The 13,236-nt window shown below is 39.0% G+C and overlaps 1 pseudogene; it reads right to left on the bottom strand.

Moving 5' to 3' along the window:
- Positions 1 to 3,717: 3,717 nt before the first annotated feature.
- LOC148299245 (dolichyl-diphosphooligosaccharide--protein glycosyltransferase subunit STT3A pseudogene) lies at positions 3,718 to 6,490 on the bottom strand (annotated as a pseudogene).
- Positions 6,491 to 13,236: the final 6,746 nt, after the last annotated feature.

Here is a 13,236-nt window from a genome sequence, read left to right as displayed (position 1 = left end):
TCTGGGTGAGGAGCATTTCGATGGACTTGTTGTCTTCGAACTAGCTCTTGTGCACGTAGACCAGCAAGAACTTATTGTCGAGGTAGGATCTCACGAGATTGAGCATGAGGGTTCCGAATGTGAAATTTATCCTTGTCTTGTATCTGCTGTAGAGGTAGCCGATGAACTTCCGATTGTTCTAGTTTTTCAGCTGGTTGCTGAGGAGTCGGTCTCGCTATTTCTCTTGGTTGGAGGAGTTGGCCACAACCCGGTTGTAGAAATGGTCGGCATTGCTCAGTAGTTTCACTTGGTAGTCGTGGCGGTGGTGGGCGTAATTATTCACAATTTATTTGGTGAAGAGCAGCTTTCGTTACTCAATGTTGGGCACTTCTGAGGTTGTCTTTTGGAGGGGAATCGATATGTATTAATTGTTGAACATGGCCTTTTTATTTTGGAAGTTCTATTACTTCTGTACTTGGTGCTCGTATTCATCGTATTCGTATTACTCGGGCTCATCACCATCCTAGTTCGCAATGGACATCTGCTTTGGGGGATTTCTTATTTGGTTCAGATAATTTACTCTTGGCAGTCCGCGAATTCAAAGTAGGCGCCTCACTCCCCGCGGGGCTCTTAGATTTGCTTGTCATGGAAGTATTAGATTTGTTCTGATTGAGTGAGTCGGCCAGGAGTTAATTATCAGTTTGGAAGCCCCTGGCGGTATATCGCCTAAAATCGACTTTAATTCCGTCGATCGGACATGCTAAATGTGATAAATTAGTTCGTACTTGGAATCGTCCGAAGACAGTTTTCACAAATGTCATGTTGGCAGTTTCTTAACTTCTTCGGGACATTGCCGGAGGTGTATTGGGTTTCGCAATTTGGGCAATGGCAAGAATTCATAATAACTGATATTTATTAATACTAAATTATTACTATTGTTTGCTATTATATTTCACTGCACTGTCATTTTATTCTGTTGGGGTTGGGGTTGGGGTTGGGGTTGGGGTTGGGGTTGGGGTTGGGGTTGGGGTTGGGTTGGGGTTGGGGTTGGGGATGACTTCATTCATAACTACTTGACTATGATATTTTATTGCTCGGAATCGATGAATACTTCGCTGATTGCCTTATCCTTGAGTTCGCCTAGGGATATTCTAGGAAAGCTTTGTGTTAAATCGAAGTCAGCCCTCTAAATATTGGTGGGCCGATTATAAATAGCCATCTTAAAAATTATATTATATCAGCCCAACTATCATAAATGAACAGTTCCATTATAATCTCAGACTTGACTGTTCCCCAAATCGGAGCAATGTCTCTGGATAAAATTGAGTAGGCAATCGGCGGATGGAGAGACCTCACTGTCTCGTAGGCAGCATTATATTCGTACAAACTCACTTTGCTTCATATCAGAAAAAATGATCTTATTTCTTAGTAAAATATTAATCAATTATTAGGGCCAATTTTAATAACTCAACCGAACAGCTTAAATAAGTCAATAAATTGCTTCTAAGAATACAATAACGTATAGAGGCCGAAACCAAAATTCTCTTTTATTAAAAATGGGAATTTATTGTTTCATTTATTCTCTATTGTTTTGGACTATTAACAGCGGTTTCACTGAGCTGGAAAAGCCCAAATTAGCCGGGATATCAGGGTATGTTAGGCTATTCGATAATGACTGCAATTTCTTGCGCAGTCTGCGCAATAGTGTTTATCCGAAAAATCTACAAAGTATGCAAAGCTTGAGTGATTGTAAAAGTATTGAAATAGTAAAATTATATAAAATATCTATTAAAACATATTCATCCGCTAAATTGAGACTGCGAATTTAAGCAGTCGATGGAATACCAGTATCGATTGTATCCGCAGTCTTTAGATCAGTATTTATATCATGAATTGAATACACATACATATCAATTTATTTCCCGATGGGAAGTGTTTTTCTTCTAGGCGACCACGTACTCCTGCTTCCCGAAAAGAGTGCCAAAAGCAGCGACAACGAACCCTGGGACTCCGATCCCAAAAAACACAATTGAGAAAAATATATAGTATTCCAGAATTCTGAAAACACTTTCGTTTTCCTGCTTGTAAATTAGTTTGTTTGACCTTCTTTTGAAAATCTAGTAGAGCAAGTATGCGAGTGCCCCGATCACGGACATGCACGTGAACAAGTATTCGATGTAGTTATTTCCAAGCAGTTCGGGAGATGGCAACGCATATCGATACAGAATGTGGTCTTGATACGTCAAGGATATCATTGCCCATGGCACTAAAGCAACCAGCGCGAATGCTTCTACGACACTGTAGAGCAACACGAAATTCTTGAGGCGAAAGGGTTGGTTGAAAATCATTTTGAAATTGTATGCCACATCGGCAACTCCCTTGGCATGCCTTTCACCCTGCCAAAACCTTGCTTGCACATCTTTACAATAGCCGTTGCCAGTCTGAATATTGACTTGGTTGAAGCATGCCAAAATGGGCCTCATCTGAATTTTTCCATTGGTTTTCCAGTACAATTTCTGAGCAGTATGAAAATCTTCTCCGATCGCATCGGCACAGGTGTCCCAAAACCCGATTTTCTTCATCAGTTCGTAGCTGACTGAATAGTTCGAAAGCGGGTAGGTGAGCCCTGAGCATGAGTAAAGGTTGGAAGTGTGGGCCAAAGAGTGGAGGATGTCAAAGCAGCGAGTAAACACAGGAACCTAAAGATTATTTCGTGTGAAAATTTGAGATGGTATATACATGCGCATGTGCCTCTCTTCACTCTCCTCCGCTATCTTCTCTTCCATTATATCGAAATAAATCTGTGGTGCCCATGAATCCACATCCATAATAGTCAGGATTACTGAATTAGGGTCGATCATGTGCTTTTATAACACTGAACCAATTGTTTCAGCGCAGTAAGAAACGTTGGAGGCTTTTCCCTTCTGTTCGTATTCTCGTATTTCGTGAACGGAGTAGGAAACGAGTCGAAAGTAGCTTTTGAAGGCCTCAACAAGATGTTGTGCCTTGGCTTAGGATCCGATCTAGTGCCCTTCCATGGCCAAGAAGATCAAATAGTTGGTCTTAGCCTTTTTATGAGCTGCGAGAACTTCAAGTGTTTCGGTAATGAGTTCGATGTCCTCTTTGTAGTTGGGAATTATAAACGCATGGTTTATTTATTCTGTAATTTCGTGCAAGTCCTGGTAATTATTCTAATCCTGCTATTTCTTGATCCTGTTAAAGACTGACTGCGATTTGATGGTAGTCCAGACCATTCCGATGAACACGCTGGCCACTTTGATCAGACCAACACTCAAGCAGAAGATCGTGAAATGCTGGTAGATTACTGGATAAAATGAGGGCCCCATGAACATCGATATCCAGCTGACCACATAGAGAAGAGGGATGAATAGCTTGTACTTGGTGAGTCCTTCGAAATCTCTTATATCCATATTGTTGTCTGTTGCTATGCTGTTAACAATTCAATTTCAATTCATAAGCAAAAATATTTAAAGTAAAAATCATCTTAATTAAACCGAGTAAATCTGAATATCTACAGCCTACCCGCATCGCTGCATACAAGTTTATGAAATAATCTCCATGCAAGGAATATAACTGGTTCACACTTCAGCTTATATAATAAAATATTTATTTATTTTATTTGTATCATATATCTTAAAGGATCTTAAAGGATAATCTATGCACTTCATTGTTGCACGCCTAATTGTAGTTAATTGTGGGATTGTGTGTGTTATTCATCGATCAGGCTGTGGTATTGGTCTTTGAATATGGGTAACCCTTCAAAAGCTCCTTTGGCAATTCGGATTACTACATGTAGATTTTGTAGTCTCCTTCTTTTAGCAGTTATATTGCTTATCTGTTGTTTCGCTTATTCCTTGAGTATATTCGTACGATCCACTTCTCGCTGGTGAAGGCCTAGCCGAAATAGTGGAGTTTGTAATTTTTGTATCCGGGGCTGACTTGCCTGTTTGTATCGTAGCCCTTTGGTTTGCCCATTGCGGTGTCCACCTCCCAAGTACGATAGTACGATAGCTTATACATAAGCGAGTTCTTCATTGCGGGAGTCACATAGTTGTCGATACGATACCCGTATTTGCTGACATAGTCCTCTTCCTTGATGTGAGGATAGACACCTCCTCCGATTCTGACCATCCATAAGAACTTATTGATGTCGTCCCCTGAGTATCGGCTGATGCCCCCATAAATGACGAGGACATAGTCGACATCAAGCCTATCACAGACTTAGTATGCTTAGTTCTAGGGAGAAGACATGGCCAGGCCGACAGTCGCGATGTGAGTGTTGTTCCATGTGTTATTGTCGACGAGGGTGGTTCGATTCGAGAAGCCTGTTATTTGGTAGCCATAATCCCACCAAGACATGATGATTGCATCAGGCTTCGTGTTCATTCTCAGCCAGTAGTATGCCTCTCGATAGTCGTCGATGATGTACCTTTGCCCGTTATGCCTCGAAGATAGCACAACCGAAGGCGAGGAATATGCTTATGATCCGGAGGCTGTCCCATGGAACACAAAAATGGCCAAGAAATAACAGATTATCATAATCAAGGCCAAGCTGAGTTCAAATGGAATTTTCCGACGGCTTTTGATTCTTTTGTTCGTACCCTCATCATGCTTCGAACTGACCTTGAACACATCTTTGACCGATTCAACGCACACATCCAACAACCAACTTATGCCGATTGCTGAGGAAATGCATGCAGCGGGTGCAAACACCAGCAGCAGACGAATCATGACCGAGGCGAAATAGACACTCAATGCAACATAGATGCCGATGAACAGGATGTTATTTCTTTGGTTCTTGAAGATGTAATAGAGGCCGACTGGCGCGAAGAATATTGCGAAATGGATATCGAAGAAGTATGAACTCCAGGTGGTGGCTTGATGCTCAGATACACTTGCGACAATAGGGATATACTTCTTGGCGTAGGTTGGGTCCAGAAGGGTCATTGATCTGCCTGACCACTTGGTCTGTCCAAGGAGCAACAGCAAGATAAACCCGGCTCCTAATGAGATAGAAAGTCCGATGATGATAAACCTGAGCAGCTCATCGAGTTTTTATTGGGACACGAATTTCTTGATGAATCGAATGAGTTGAAACATCTGGAGGATAATGAAGACGCAGTGAGATGCCATATGCTCGGAAGAGGTTAAAGCGAGAAACTGGACAAAGGGAATTTGCATGGCCATTAGAGTCCCGAACACATAGAATATGTTGTAAGCTACCGTCATTTTATTGATCTCTTCGGCATCGCGATCCTTGTGCGTAATCAGCCTGAACAGCACATATATTGGGATAATGTTAATGATGAAAGAGTATCCTCCCCAAGATGCCACCATGTAGAAGTAAGCCAAAGCCGATCCAACAGCCCAGAGTATGCTCCCAGTATTACAGGCTTTTATGAACACGTAGAAACTGAAGACCAAGGCAAATATTGCGACACCCTCATTATCATAGGCTCCTGCCACGGATCTCGACATATAGCTGGGCACTAGTCCCATGAGCAAAGCGGCAATGAGGCCTGCACCATGCTTCTTGGTGACTTCAGATGTAAGCAAGTAGGCAGCAATGGAGCTGAATGATGCGAACAGAGGCGCCAAGAACACACAGATGTTTCGAATGTCCATAGGGATGCCGATTTTGTGCAGGAAGATGTAGAAGACTCCTGATGTTGACTATAAAATTGTTATAAAAATGTACCATCAAGCCTGGATAGACTGTCGCTCCGACATTTCTGCCCAAAGGGTACCAACTCTCGGAATCGAAGAAGTTCCAAAATTATTTGAAGTCTTGGTTCACTAAGAACTTAGTGGCTCTATAATTGAACCAAGGATCGAATTCGTGGATGATCGACTCGTAGCGGACAACACTGAAAACTCGGACCAGAGTTGAAATCGAACAAATCATCAACAGAATTCCGATTCTGATGGCAGGCTTCCATCTCTGTAGTGAAGATTCTGAACTGCTCATGGATGAATGTAATTAAATGCAATATCCCAAATCCACTAATCATAATCATGCTTTATATTAACTACATTAATAATGTAATTTGATGCTCTTTTAAAATCTGCCCAATCTCCAAGATTTTATTACATTATTCTATTTTTATTCATATATTCATATATTCCTAGTTGCTTGGCTAATGAACTAACATTAAAATAATGAGAGAAAACATCATGTAAGCTGGTACTTTTTGAGGACTCGCTTGTAAGCCTGGTTTATACCAACTTTAGATCGAGGAATGTTAGAAATATGGGAAACTTTCAAGAGGGCCGTGCTAGTCATCTTCTGCATTTTGCGAAGAGAATTATTGATCTTCCATTTCTCGAAAGCTACTGCGAGCAAGAACGCATTATCCTTGATCTTTCGCTTGAGGATTTTGATCAGTAATTTCTCCCTTCTTTTGCGAATTTCACCCCAAGATTGCACTATCTTCCTGAGACGCCAAACCCGCATGCTCTCGAAGATTGTTTCCTGGCGCAGACCTTCCATCTTAAATGCCCGAAATACCATTTAAGAGCACCATAGATTGTAGTCTGACTCAATCTAATCAAAGTTTCCGAGGGAAGACAGCAGCTCCTCCTTTTGATCAGGTTGCTTTTGCATGATGCGCAAGTATATCGAAGCCAGAACTTTCTCAATATTGTCGATTATATTCTGCAAAATGTAACGATTGTGGTAGGGATGAGTTGAGTTTTTGTTGGGGGAAAGCAACTCTTCCTCGATTTAATTGCATCCGAAATTCCCACTTTATATTCTTATCGGTACCTGACTGGGTACATGGGGGTTTAGTTTGAGAACTTTGTTTGAGAGTTTATGATTGGAGGTATCTAGATTTTGTTTGTGCACTTTGCTTGGGATTTTATTGAGTATTTCGCTGATCTGTAAGACCAGTAGTTTGTTTGACGCATGAAGGTATCTGGGATCAGCCGCGAAGTGAACCAACGCGTTGCCATTTGTCGGCAGCCGTTCCTAATTCGAGTCCAAGGCAGTTTCTGCAGACAGAAAATGTTTAATGTTGGCAGAATGAAGCTGACTGGCCTTGTTGTTATTTTATTTTTAAATCATGCACTAAACATGGTACTATCGGGTCATCTACTCTGCAACGATCAACATGCATGCCAGTGGGTCACTCCCAAGCATCTTCTATTCGGCGGAGTCATAAGTTTAAATGTTGGACAGGAAGTAATCGATGAGTTCAGGCTACTACTCAGCTGCTATTTTGATGATAAGATTGAGTAGGTGCGATTGCAGGAGTTTGCGACTGCTTCTGTTGATAGGCAGTCTTGGTAAGCTGAACATAGGCAGGAGGTCAGCTATAAACTTATTGTTCATCAGGATGTAATTGTTGAGATTGGTGGAACTTTACTACTCGTTAATGGATTGTAGGCATTTGAGTATTTGGCGTAGCTACTTTTCAGTGTCGTCAGAGCACTACTCTATTCTGGCCACGAGCCCATTCTTCTGGTTTTGAAAGACAATAAGTTTGTCTCCGATTTCCTGCTGCCAACCAGCTATTTGACCACGCGTGATACTCTCAAATGAGAAGCCATCGACCCAGACAAGCGATGACACTTTCAACGCAATAAAATACCGATAGTTGATCCTTTTAGCGAGAGGGTTGTCTTACAGCACCAATTTCAATATGTTCATATTCCTAATCTTATCAATTTCCAACACATCTTCAATAAGATTATCTGCCAGACAGAGACTCTCCAGTTTATAGTACTTCTATATTCCATCCAGACTGCTAATTCGATTATGAGATAAGTCCATCTACCGGATATCAATTCTCAAGTCAGTTGGTATGCAATATAGTATTTGGTTTATTCGATTGCTCTGTTTAATCTTCATTGATTGTAATGACTTAGCAGATTGTTATGCTGATATCGAGGTATAGCTCTTTAGTTATATGTTGTTATTCGGCTATATCTGTCGCAGTTCGATGTTGTTCTGTGATTTGTTGCTCATTGGTTGTCTCTTCGGTATTTTTGAGTATTTAAAATTGATGCAACTATAAGTTAAATTACAAATGTAAATTAAACACACTCGGAAGGTATGGGAGAGAAGGGCAGTGTTAATATAAGATTAGATTATTAAAATGTTAAGTTATATATTCTGTAAAGTAATGCACTATATTTGTTAGATGATAATGATATATGTTAATGGTGGGATGATGTTTGTTTAATAATGTAGGAATGTCGCAATGCAACAGTAATGATGATAATAAAAGAAATAAATATAAATTGGTTAGTTTTAATTGGTGAGTGCATATTAATTTACATATACAATCAGAACCTATGAATTTTTCAGGGCTCAGCCAAAGCTTTAACCCCGCAAATTAACTAATTTGCACTCCCATTCAGTTCGATGCAGACCAACCGAGCGAACAACAAACCATCAAAATTTAATAAACATGTCCACAGACCAATTAGCATGCCGAAACAGTCGAATTTTACTCACAGGAAATCAACAAGCTCCTGCAGATCAACAGCATCATCATGGCTCAACTATCCTCTGCTCTTTAGGAAAAGAAAATTATCCTCAATCTCATCCATCACGCCGAAATCAGGCAGAATTAGCCTGTTGATAATCAATAGAAACGAGTTCGAAGAGTAGCAAATGACATCACCCGTAAATTCCAGTGCGCGTAAAAAAAGTGTGGAAAATCCTATGGCACATAAGGATCTTTAGCCCAGCATGTCCGATTGAAGCATCCAAAAACTAACTCGCATGACCCTCCGCTCACCGATCCTTGCTGAAGAGATCTCATCTCAATCCCAAACCATTATTAAATATCAAACCGATTCACTAATATCAGCATCTTATCTTTTTGATTATATCAGCTTTAACACGATAAAATTAATTTAAGAGTCGCTTTTTTAATGCTCAAACTTGCCGCTGCATTGTTTCAATTGTATTTTCCCGAATGAAACAGTTCTTTCACTTTCTATGCTTGGCTTTAGGAGGTGCTATGAATGGAAACTGCAAAATTTAGAACAGAAGATATCTAGTTATTTCTGATATAAATTATTTTAAAAATTGTGAATTTAAAGGCTATGCTGTGCCGAAGTGCGTTAAAAATGACCCGAAAATTGTTTATTGACTCAAAAAAAGATCAGATTGAAGACCATTACACATTTTAAAAGGTGTTTATTTCATAATTTAAGGTTTTAGGAAAGGGAGGTTTTGCAACTGTTTGGCAAGTCTCATGTAAAATGGCCCCGAATTCGAAAAGAGCTGTTAAAATCATCAGCAGGCCAAAGATGGAAGCACGCCCATATCTGCGCAACTAATATAAAATACTTTCCATTCTGGATCATCCCTCCATCATTAAAATATATGAAACCTTCGAGGATGACTAGAATTTCTATCTTGTGATGGAGTACTGATGATATAACTATTCCGTAGTCTGTGCAAAGGTGGAGATCTCTTGCAATATCTGAACTCGCATCCGAACGTATCCGAGAGCACATTGCGATAAATATTTACACAGATAGTCCAAATTGTGAGCTACTGTCATAAGAACCATGTGGCTCATAGAGATCTGAAGCCTTAGAACTTCATGCTCATGGATACAAATAGTTTCGATCTGAAAATCATCGATTTTGGGATGGCCTTTCATTGGAAATAAAATATGAAAGAGTAACTAAAATAGACTAAGACTGCTAAAAGATTAGGCACCGTAATTGTTGAATAATATGAGATTTACTATGCAGCTCCCTAAATTCTCGTCAAATCTAGCTATGACGAATCGTGCGATATCTGGTCTTTGGGGATCATTTTGTACGTCATGTCGACTGGCAGCCTCCCCTTCGCAGAGATCTCCTACAAGGGAGTAACCGAGGCTATGCAGAAAGGCCAGTATTTTCGTGAAAGTACTCATTAGTAATGACATAGGCCACAAACTAGCAAAACTCTCATTTTAATTGAGAGAACTCATCGATAAGCTACTCAAGGCTCCCGAATAGAGAATTAGCTTAGAGCAGCTGCTCCTGCACAAATGGATAAGGGATAACGACATAAGGAAACAGAACATCAAGGTCAATTACGAGAAAATGAGGGGATTTAAAAAGCATTCAAAGGTATTAGCAATTCTGATATAGTTAAAGAGAATTGCCTTTAATTGCATTTCGTCGCAGCTCTCAGAGTCTGACTTGGGCCAGCTAGCCTCGCACTTCAAAGCAATGGACGTCAATAACGATGGCTACCTGCAATTACACTAGTTTGAAGAGAGTATCAAAAGAAGCTTCCCTCTGGTCCCCATCAAGGAAATTAAAAACACTTTCAACGGAATCGATTTAGATCAAAATGGGTCAATCAACTATCTTGAGTTTGTTTCGAGCTGCATAGAAAATAGGGTGCTCTTCAAGAAATAAAACATAGAAAGGGCATTCCGGATACTCGACCGAAACAACGATGGGAAGGTCACTGCGGATGAGCTCAAACTCTTATTCGAGAAAGACTAATAATTCAATAAGAATATCAGTGAGGATTATTTTCATTCGATCCTCCAAAATTGCAATAAAACTAAAAACGGGGCCATTGATTTATAGTCATTTCAGAAAGCTCTATGCGATCGATGATATGTTTGTTGTTTTGTCTTTCATATTTAGCATATTTTAGTTCAGAAAGATAATATTAATGAAATGAGAATTAAGGTGTATTAGCAAGTTTCATCCTCTATTTCAAATCTTCTCTCCCACTCAACATATATGTATCGCACATGTCTGTCTACAAGTATAATAATGTTAAGGAATTATAAATATTCTATATTGATTTAGTGCTATGTAAAACTTAGAGGAGGAGTACAATGGCTCAGATTAACTAAACTGTTCGATTTGCATGTGCATGTTCCGAAGCCCAGTCACCATCGAATGCGGCCATACTTTCTGCAGAGTTTGCCTTCTTAATTCAGTCAGCTTGAAACGCACTTGTCCATTATGTCGCAAGCAACTAAATCAGTAGATAATAATTAAAATAGTTACACATAAAAGCCACAACAAGATTAGAATTTATCACAGGTTGTTGAGCATTTTTGGAAGAAATCCCAATAGAGATTTTTAATCGGATAGTAGAATAATTAAAAGCCAATTGAAGCATCATAAAGGTTCTTGTTGCTCGATATCAGAACGAATGAGCTGCTTTTACCTTATACGAAGGTTGTTGGGACCTTTTAGCTGCAAAGTACAACACTAATCAATAAATTCGATCGCTTTATTGCGAGACAGTAGGCCCCCTTTCATAGTAACTTATTCATTAAAGCAGAATATGGGGTACTCTCGAAGATAACATATTTAAATCAGCTCAGGTTTAATTTATATGAGTGCGTCATTGAGGGCAAATACTTTTGTTAAATTAACAACTAAACAGTCGAAAAAAACTAAGAATTTGACGAATAATTTTTTCATAGAAACTGCACAGCCAAAATAATCTATGAAAATGAGCACAACTCCGGCACAGAGAATGCTACATACCGTCAATTCTTCTTATATTTCAATCAGGTAAAAGATAAGCACACTATATAAAATGTGTACAAAGTTATCGACTCGCAAGTCTTTAACTCGAGGACCGATCAACTGGCAGTTTATTATTCCATAATGAGGGTGGTCAACATTAATAACACCAGAAAGTATGAAGCCATTACACAATTTGGAAACAGGGAAGCTAGAAATAAACTACTGTAGGAATTTATCACGAGCGTCAATTTCGATGTTTCAAAGTATCCGAGTAAGTTGCTTAATGTGGCCAAAGAGCAAAGAATCACAAATAAAATATTGACAATTCTATTTGCGGTTTTTATGTTTCTATTCTTTGCTTCGAAGAATTACGATGGAGAGATATGATGTTAATATCGAATATAATGAGGCGATCGGTATGATTGTAGGATGTAAGATTGTAAGATTGTGAGAATTAGAGATAACTAAATGCAGGCGAATGTCACCGGCTGATGACAGTGGACACTCGAGACGTATAAATATCATTGCTTTGGTTGCTCGACGGTTCTGACACCGAATTCAGCAGATCTTCATATTTGTTTCGAAGCTCATCAATTCTAAATTAAAGGATAATTACATCTTTTCTAGTCCATCTATTTTCAAGACCAAACTCTTCGCAATATTCGCACTATCTCTTTCATTTATGTTGTCCGAAGCTCTACGGCTGTTCAAACTGTTTGAAAACGAGGTCATATCTGAGAAAGTACTATTCACCTATTTTTGCAATTTTTAAGAATTATACTTTTATTGGCGCAGTAATGCTTCATACTCAGATCTTTCGTTTTTGAGGATATCCAAGTCTCTCAAATAAACAGTAATTCGATTCTGCCGCATTATGATTTATATTTACTTGTTGTTTTTGGCAAAGCTTCTGTAAGCCATCGATTTATTGTAACTATTTATCGTTTGTTCTGCATTTGTCTCTTAGTTCTTCATTTTAATTCATTTATGCTTTAAGGGCTTCCTGAAGTTGTAATTATTTCACTTAAAGTTCGCGAATTCGTTCGATTTGGGCGAGCTCTCTCGATTACAGGGTCGATTCCGCATTGTCTAGTCTTGAGAGGTAGTGGTTTATTTGAATTTTCAAGTTAGCATTTTCTGATTACTTTGAGGCAATTTCATTTTAGAGCTTTTTGCATTCGTTTGAAATTGAGAAATTTCTTATTTTTTACTACTCTAACCTGTTTATTTATATGTTCTTATTCTTGATGATATCGTTCAGCCTTTCAATTTATGAACTCAATATCGATATTTTTTCGAGCAAATGTTGATTTTCGGATACTTATTTAGATTTAATCATTGTTTATTTTTGATTGAAATTTTATGCACTACGTTTGAGCTCAATCACCAATGAATCTGAGTTCGCGAGAAGCTTCCTAAGGTTATTAATTTATTTTTCATAGAACTCCAATTTGGAGAGATACTCTTGATTCTTAATTTCACAAAGATTATGGCCACTAGTTGATTTTTCGATCTATTCGACATAATCTTGCCATTTTCGGCATTTCTCCACTTGAGATCGATATTTTTATTATAAGCTTTTCCTCTACTGCTCATTGCTTGTTGCGGTCTGCAGATGCTCTTGCAGTGTCTTGCATTTCTACCGAGATTCCTGCAGCTATTGGTTTCTCATTTTCAGTAGGTTTTATATTCTCTCGTTTTACACTTTTAGGATTTTCCCTCGGCCTTCTAAATCAACTGTGTTATACTATCTTTCTCTTAGTCTCGAGACTTCGTCTT

The sequence above is a fragment of the Brachycentrus maculatus genome, unplaced genomic scaffold, assembly GCF_059751285.1.
Source record: "Brachycentrus maculatus isolate JH-2025_06_01 unplaced genomic scaffold, ASM5975128v1 h1tg001269l, whole genome shotgun sequence".
NCBI classification, from domain to species: Eukaryota; Metazoa; Arthropoda; class Insecta; order Trichoptera; family Brachycentridae; genus Brachycentrus; species Brachycentrus maculatus.
Note: the sequence above shows the minus strand (reverse complement) of the source record. Positions and strands in the feature narration are given on the sequence as shown.